Genomic DNA, 9,439 nt, shown 5'->3' on the forward strand with positions numbered 1-9,439 from the left:
TAAAAATTTTCCCTCAGTTTTTTTATTTATTTATAAATTTTTCTTTTGGTTGGAACCATTCGCAGATTAAATCAGTGGTGTCGATCCGAACAATTTGTGTCAGAGACTTCACTCAGCTTCAATCAAAGTTTGTTTGATCATCAAGCAAGGAACTGAGGAGATCGGAGATGGAAGAATAGTGCTAGAAAGTTGGAACCATTCGCAGACCTCTTGAGTTCCTCTTCAAAGAGAAGGAACCGAAGGATTTCTCTCAGACACTTCACTCTACTTCAATCAAAGTTGATCCTCAAACAAAGAACTGAGGAGATCGGAGATGGAAAAGTAGTGCTAGAAAGTTGGAACCATTCGCAGATTAAATCAGTGTTGTCGATTGCAATGTCAATTATTACTACTATTCCACCTTTTTCAGGTAATGATCTCTTGTTTTTCAATTATTATTTTTTTAAGGTTCTTCTTCTCTATTTCATTATCATATGTAAGTAATCTGAAACGAATAGAAGGGAGGTGATGACAATTTTCCCATATTATTGACGCTGATTCAAACTGTTCTGTTTAATCATCTCCAAATCTTTGGAGATTTATAAGCCAGATTTCTGATCCTTTCCAATGGTTTTAAGCATTCTCAATTTTGAATTTTGATGGTTTATGTTGTATTGGAATTATCAATCTTCCTGTGAATTTTGAACCAAGAAAATTTCTTTGCATTCGATTGACGGGGAGGGGGAGATTTTTCCCTTACCATACTGGAATTATCAATCTTCCTGTGAATTTTGTTCACTTACTGTTTTAAATTTAAAATTTCCACGGTTCTCACTTTGAGTTAATTGCCATGGTTTCTTTACCCATCGTTCATCGTACGGTCGTAGACTTTTTCCCTGATTACAGAATTGAGAAATCAATACGTAGTCAAGTCAGGAAAAAAAAAAAAAAAAAAGGGAAATGGAGCCGAGCCCTTGGATTTTGTTCTGATGAATTGTAGAATTTGCATGCTTGTAATCAACGAATTACAAGTCGAGCCCTAAACTCAATAAGTTCCTTTCATATGATAGTGAGTGTGAAAAGAAAAAGTTTTTAAGATGATGTAATGGGTGTAATAAGACATGTATAATGGGGCTGTGACTTGCTAGAGCAGCTGGGGGAGAGAGGAGCATTCCCCATGCCCATCATAACATGTTTACGCTAAGGTTTAGCATGTAACCTTTATAGTATTAGTTATAGTTATGGATGAGTTAACCAGACGTACATTGGATGAAGTTCACCGTGTATGCTGTTTGGTGATGTTATATTTCTGGGTCAGTAAAAATAGATAGGGAATGTGATTGAAGTAGCTGAACTCAGGTACTTGTCATACACTATAGTTGAATTGCTTAGATGTTGCATAATTTCTTTTCTTAAGCGGATTTTGTAAAAGGTTCAAGTGCTTCTTTGAGAATTCTGAGGGAATAAATCTGTGATTATTTTTATGGGAGATGGTATTGAGGTAGAGAAGATGGGCAGATTACGGTTTTTAAAGACAAAAGTTGAGAACCAACACCAAACTTTTCCTAGAAAGGTCGTAAAATTGATGCAAGTGTCTCAAGCTCTTACTGCAACATCCTAAGTTCTTGATGCCAATCCCCCATTTTTTAGTTCTCTGTTTCCTTGAATTCTTTTACTAATAGCAAGACCATTCATAAAGGCCATCAATCGACTGAATCATCTATGAATATAGTGCAACTGGAAATCACTTCAAGTTGGCGTGTTCTTGCATGTTTGTTTTGTTATTTTTTTCTCCATCATGAGTGGGTTGACTACTTTTGGCTTCCTTCTCTTGAAGAAGACCATCGCTTACTGTTCTTTTCCACTTTCCATGCATACAAAAATTGAATCAAGGATTCCTTGCACAAAAAGGAAGGTAAAATCAGGGTGAGATGATGAGGCTTCAACTTTCCAACCTTCTTTCATACCCTGTAGATGCCGTGAATATCCAGGAAAAGAGGGTCAAGTACTTGATATTCATCATAGACCTCATTTCTCTCATCATCATAGTTACGCCAATCCTTTGTGCCACTCTTTAAATTTTATTCAGTAGCTTTAGTTCCCAATTCAAAACACAGATGTATCACTTGATTTCTAGGCTTAATTTTGATCAATTGTCTCTCTCATCTCTTCCCTTCTCACTCTCATATGACTCCCTGTACTGATTCCTTCCCATACTCCATCCCACATATGGCCAGTGAAAGTGGATTAGAGAAATTGTCTACTAATATCACTGTTTAGGATAGAAAATCTTTGATATAAGGTGTCTAAACAATGGGAAATCTTTGATTTCTGCTATTTCCTTTAGTAAAATATTGTAGTTACAATCTGATTCCATTTGGGGATATTTAGCTCTTAGATGCTAATTGATATTGTCCATTAAAGCGATCAATTATTTTTCTGTTGCTACCTGAAATCAAAATTTGTTTCTATTGCTCTGTTTCTTAGATTTCCTACAGCAATAGGAAACTTCTTAATCTCACCAATTGACACAGCCAAATAAGAGAAAAAGGTTAGTAAGTCTGTCACTTTCTCCTTCTCTATTGGTGTGTGGTTTGTGTGATTACACTTTGTTTCATCAAGAAAGTAATATAATGAATTGTGCCCCAAACACCTAACGGGAAAGGTACAAAAATAGTTAAGTCCACTTTTTTTAGACATATGGGTAGCAATTTGCTGATTAGTCAATTAAAATGTTACAAAATTAATCATGAGAAAATGCTGGGTGAAATTCATCCTCGCTCCATACAGCTCTCACTCCACATCCTTTTCTTATGCTCTCTCTCTGTCTCACTCACACACACATTTTTGTCCACACGTGCGATTTTACATTTCCCATCTTATGTATCTTTTATTTGTTTTTTGTTATTTTTCCTACTTATGCGTAATCTGATTGTTCTCTTTGTGGTTTGACGAGTAGTTGAGCATGCGGAGCCGATAACTGTGGCTATCGTCGAGGAATCTTTGGAGTTCAGTACTTGTTATTTGGAAAATCTGATTTTTAGCAGTGATGATTTATCCCTTCAGGTTCGTTATTTTCTATTTGAGTTTAAAAAGAAGTTGTTATTGTTCTTTTTGAAGCCTTCTACCACTTGTCACGGTTTAATCTTGCATTTGCACTGTAGTTGGGCTTCATAAATGTGTTAATCTTGTCAATTCTCACTCTCGAAAAGTTAAAGTGCCGTTGCACACGCTGAGAGGGATTTAGTGGTTTTTAGACATTAATTTTTCATTATATCCGAACTGCAGTTATATTTTTCCTATGAAGATCTGAACTCTTTGATGTTTTCTACTTGTTAGCTGCCCTACTGCTGCTTAGTTCAGGGATTGCACTCCTTGTGGTTGGTAATAGTCTTCGATTAATCCATCGAATCACTTTGCTGCATTTGGAAATTAATCCATGTGCACGGCAACACCAACTTTAGTGCATAGAAAACTAACCAAGCTTGGCAGCAAGGTTGGTCCAATAACAGAACAGCAGAGAATAATTCTGATGGAGTATTCAAGAAAATAATGAAACTAACAATCTCTGTTAACCAGACACAGCAAAGGATAAACCTTGGGTGTGGCAAAGATTAAATTTCTTGCATTTTTATTGGCTCACATGAATTGTCAGACATGGGTATGGCTCATAATTTGAAGTGTTGAGGTAACATAGCTAACTATTAAATGAATAATGAAAGTAACTACTATGAACAATCATATAATTGTATAAAATTTTAATGCTCCAACAAGTACAAGTTGCAAAAACTCAATTTATCAGAACGTTGTCTGAGCTGTTCTGTTTGGATCATAAAAACCAGACGGTCCATCAAAGGGTGCAGACATATTGGATCCATAGCCAGGAAGAGCTCCTCGTGAAGATGTTTCCTCTATTCTTTTCATGCCTCTGCCACGTGCCCTTGTAAATGGAAGATTACAAACAACTGTGAGCTAAATAAGAGAGACTGGAAATGGCAATCAATAGCATTATCCTCAACATAAGAGACCTTATTGATGTCCATGACATTGTTAGGAAGATGATCAACAAACTTTAAGTAAACTTCCCATTGGATGATACTGAAACTTATGAGGCCCAGAGGTTTTCCGGCCAATCTGACCCAAAGACTTTTGGTTTGCCCCAGCCAAAGAATTAGAATCATTTGTATTTAACCATGCATTATCAACCCCTTCTGTAACAGTATGATGGGGCCTACTGGAGTTATAGCTGTCATTAGAGATCTCTTTCTGGAAGCTGCGCTCCTGCTTGTTGTCATATGTTTCACCAGAAGGCCTTTCAGAATTATTTGATGATGATTCAAAAACTTATAGAACATTACGACTGGTTGGACTCATACTAGCATCATCAAATAGAGGAAAAGGTCTTGAAGTTAAAGAAGACGTAGTCTGCAAGTTGCCATCAACCCAACTTGTTTTTCCCTTCCCAGTGTCATTAAATGTTGCTGGCTGATTCCCAGTTGACAGTTCCGTTTTCTGAAAACTGAAGCCACTCCACTCTTCCTGTAACCCAGTGTCACTGCTAGAATTTTCTGCAACAACAGAATACATAAGAGCACTCCAGCTTCCACTCTCAATGGAAGGAAATGCACTGATGTAATCTGCACCTTCCAAAGAATTCCCATAGACTCCTATACCTATGTTGTTACTCCTGCCCAAAGGAGCATCCTAAATACCATTATTTGAATTGAACAAAATCCTTTCTTCTGTTGGATCTAGGGCAACTAAATCCTGAGAAGGAGCAACCTGTGGCATCGTCTTTTCTTTCAAGTTTCCTGACCAACCAGGTTGCTCCTGCTTCCCCAGTAATTCCTGCACATGTGCATTCCCAGGGACGGAATTCAATTGCTGGATGTTACTAGATAAAACTTCACCACTTAATCCTTGACCAAGAACATGCCCAAACAAACTTTTCCCTTGTAATCCCAGCTTGGAAACCGAAGCACCATCCCGCATGCAAACCTTGTCCTGAAATGTAGCACACTGATCTCCCTGAAAAGAGAGTCTGAAAACCTTTCTTAGCTTAGCACCTTCTACTCATTGTACACTCAGTAAAATACTGTGAATGTCAGGGCAAAGTGGGCCCATCATGAGACCTATTAAATTTATCTAGATCATGAAGTGATATTATTCAAATTGTCTAGGGTGTTTTCTATGTATTATTTTTTTTTGGGTGGAGAGGGTGTAGACACTTCATTTTGTCACCCCGGATATTGCCTTGACGATGATGAGTATCTCTCGATGCTTGAGGAATATTCTCTCTATAATGAGTATATCTCAATGCTTGACTCTTCTTTTTTTCTCCCCCACTCCAAATTTATGGCAATTTGATCATGTTTAATCTATGGTAGTTCAAGTTTTTTCCTACAGTAACAAGATCTCCCGCCAGATCATTAACCTTGAAGCAATTTTTCCCCTTCATTTTCTATCCATTTTATACTTTTCCTTTTATAGCTAATTTGACCATTGTTTTATGAATGCAATTTGTAGATCTTCTTGTGAGAAAATAACACTTCGTGCCCTGATATTTGTCGATTTCCCTGTTTTCTTTAATAGGTAACATCAATGTACTACTTCATTTGGATTCTTATTTTACTATCATTTTTCATATACTCCTTTTGTATGTTTCAGTTGTTGATTTTGATTGTCAGTTACTTCTGCTATGTTTTTATCTTCTCCGATTCATTTAGATATTTTTTGAGTTCTCTTATTTGGATTATTTAGATATTTTACTTCCAATGTTGTCCTGCGATGTTTGACAACATTTTCATATTTTTATTTCTGACATTGTATACTGTTATCACCTCAGAAGTCAATTTGGTCAGAGAGTCTGTCCACAGCCTGATAGAGCAGGAAACAAGGCTCTTGTAGGAAGCTCAAAAAGAGGTAAAAAGAAGGTCAAAAGTTCTAATGCTAAAAAGCTCTCACAACCTTCTGAGTATTGGGTTAACCCCAATAGCAGTGTCTGCATGCCAAAAAATGCTGGCAAAAGACGAGTTCATGCGGAAGGCCAGTCTATTGGTCAGTGGTATACAGGCCAGGATGGGAAAAGGGTAAATAGAAATGCTATATTTTCTTTTACGTATGTAGTTCTAACACTTTATATATCAACGTGATTCCACACCTCTAAACTATCATACCTGTGAAGGAAGTGAAGAATCTTTGTATTATAATTTAGGACTTAGGGAAAATGAATAGGATTTATTTTAGTCATTAAATATTTTAATCTGATGCTGTTTAATGATGTTCCCTACTCTCTCATATAAGATGGAATGATATATCTGATTCTTAACACCATTTTGCTTCAGATCCTGTTGTAAACCCTTGCTAAAGTTAGGGGCACTGTGGGTTATAGGCTTATAGCTATCCATTGTGGTCTTCAAGTTTGATAACTATCTGATTGGGCAGTCTTTTTTTTTAATTTTTTATTTTATGAGTCCTTTTGATTGGCATTCTGTTTTGGTATCTGCAGGTACACATGATCTCTTCTCTAAGTTCTTTAGTAGAGAGCTAATAGGCCAGTAATATTGTTAACACCATCTTAGGCACCAAAAAACAGCAATATTTTTTCAACCCATTGATTTTTCGTGTGAGAACAAAGAGAAATGCTGTTTTGATTGTTTCCGAGAAATCATCTAGGGTGCACTTGATTTGTTTCTTGACTACAGCCATCTTCAAACTTTGTGTAAAATCTTGGTATTGGTATTTCTGTTTGTAGGAGTTCAACACTCCTAAATATTTTTCAAATGCATAGTACGAGGGCCAATGGGAGAAATTTTAAAACTCGGGAATGTGACTCGGATCAGCCACTGGCATTCCTGATCCGGATTAGCCAATCGATCCTGATCCAGGATGGAAGTTTATGAAATAATATTGTTATCAGTATTGGATAGCTACATTGTATTCCAATTATCCATCTTGATACTTAAAACCATGGCAATGGGTGTTAACTGGCTTACATGTAAATCCCCTTTTCTTATAAATAGAATAAGATTAAGGAGGGTTGTTTAGTTAAATATAAGGGCTCTTTATGACTCAGTCTGAAACTTGTCTACTTGTTTGGAGGTGATCCGGCAATCATCAAGCCTTTTTGAATCACATTTGATAAGTTGCCAACTGTTTGATAGGTTTAGAATGGCTTGCGGTTGATGCAACTGAGGTTAGAATTGAATCTCAGATGTATTGACCAAAGAACTGAAGAGTTTGAATATATTGGGACTGTAAACGGAACAAGAACTGAGCCTTAATCACACCAACTGTTGCTCCCGAATCTAACATGAGCATGCTTGAGTCTCAGAGATGGGACAGAAAATTATTTATAAGAAAGAAAATAATAAGAATTACAAAAACCTCCCTAGAGTGATATTGTACTTATTAATTTTCATTAATAAATCTTTGTTACCTTTCTTTGTGAATTTGTAACATTAGTCGTGGTCTGTGAAGAGCTTTTCACTTTAATTATTGACCAGAGAAACGGTTTTAACTCTTTTTAAAGATAAAATTTTGGAAGTATTATTTGTACTACGACCGTATCTATTTTTCTTTTGGTAGATTTTTGGAATGGTGCCTTCAAAGTAAACACTTCACTTCTTCATCAATTTGTTTCTTTTTGGTTTACAAGGATAAAACCCTCTGCTGACATTAAAGAATGGTTCCAAACAAATCTTGTCCTTCGTGTTAGTTAGGGAAATTTCTTATTTCTCAAATTTGCACAATGGTCGATGGATTGCAAAGATTGTGAAGATTGTGGTCTGGGCCTTGCTAATAATCCTCATGTTTTATCGTCCAAATGTCATAATCACAATTTATGTTCAGCTTTCTCTCTCTCATTAAAATCAAATTGGGCTTCAATAACTATTTTTCTTTTGAAACAAGGTTTTATTAAGTCAACATTTTCAACCCTTTATTTTTTTGTCCCACTTAGATGTTTGTCTTTCTAAGACTTCCTATTCATATCCATATAGGGGAAGTAGTTAATCACAAAGGGAAGATATGTCCTTTTGGCCTACAGGACATTCATGATACATCGGAATCCACGTATGATCACACGTGCATCTGCATGTACATTTTTACTAGTATTTATATATATATATATATATATATATATATATATATAGTCAAGAGATCGATTCTTAGTCGTGTAGCCCCTGCACCAGCGTAGGGCCTATGGGAGCGCTCATGGCATCAACACGATGGAATTTTTTAATTTCAAGAGGGGTTGGGCAGTAATTTCATGCGCTTCTGTGTCCGTGTATTAAATTGTAGGAGCAGAGCCATGCGATCAAGCATCGTTTATTTTTTTTCAATATTGTAGATCATATCTGCTGTATTTACGGTTTTCTATGATTCTATGTGCCTAGCTAGGACCTAATATGGGGTGTTAAACTTCATAATGAAAGGATTTAATAAGAGATTCTTGATTGTCCTCTTTGGGCTATATATTCAATACAATGACCTTTTTCCTCATTATAGTAGGATAAGAAATGTGTTTCCATGACAAAGCGTGAAGTTATGTCTGCTTTATAAGATCAATGTTCTTAATAGCATAAACCAAACAACATGGTTTCAACTTTATTTTTGTTATCATATATTTTTGGGAAAATTACATTGCGACCCCTTGAGGTTTGTCTTAAATACAGAGCGATCCCATGTGTTTCTAAATTATGCAGTCGCACCCCTTGAATGGACGGTGTTAAATAATACAATGTAAAATACCAACTTTGCCCTCATTCTAATATCATTAACCAAAAACTGTTAAATAATACAATGTAAAATGTTAACTTTTTAACCTCTTCTAAGAACATAAACCAAAAGCCTTTTTTTTATTTTTTAATCTCTGAACTTCTTAACATTCACGGTTTCAGTTTTCTCCATAAATACAGAGTTACAGAACACCAGTTGGTTAAAGACAAAATACTCTAGATTCCTTACAAATATAACTCCCACCCTTGCACTCCAACAGTCTAGCTAGAAGAAAAATCCTAAAAAAAAAAGAAGAATAGAAGAAACCCTAAAAAACTCGGTTATTTACTCTGATAGGAAAAGTCTATCAGTGAGCTTTTATTTGACAGTGCATGCAACTGCATAAGCCCATGACTTGGAGATGCTCTTTCATGGCTGTTCCATCACTTAATGGAGGCATCTTCATGTGATAGAGGCATTCAAACTCTTGAAATCCGCATGTTTCTCCACCCTCTCAAACCCAGGAAGTGTTAGAAAAGGAAACCCAATGGGGAATATTGGATATTCCACCCAATATTGGATTCCTCTAGCAATGTAGATCTTTCCTCATTGAGAAAGATTGGATTGGTAGATAATTGAGTCATATTTGGAAACTCAATATATCACACCCATGTGAGATAGCTTTTGGGATTGTGTGAGATACAAATATATATTATTTGTGGATTGCAAAATTACACATAGA

At 36.1% G+C, this 9,439-nt stretch overlaps 1 pseudogene; it reads left to right on the top strand.

The window, feature by feature from the left end:
• Positions 1–498: 498 nt before the first annotated feature.
• LOC122647270 lies at positions 499–602 on the top strand (annotated as a pseudogene).
• Positions 603–9,439: the final 8,837 nt, after the last annotated feature.

Source organism: Telopea speciosissima, unplaced genomic scaffold (genome assembly GCF_018873765.1).
Source record: "Telopea speciosissima isolate NSW1024214 ecotype Mountain lineage unplaced genomic scaffold, Tspe_v1 Tspe_v1.0016, whole genome shotgun sequence".
Classification (NCBI taxonomy): domain Eukaryota; kingdom Viridiplantae; phylum Streptophyta; class Magnoliopsida; order Proteales; family Proteaceae; genus Telopea; species Telopea speciosissima.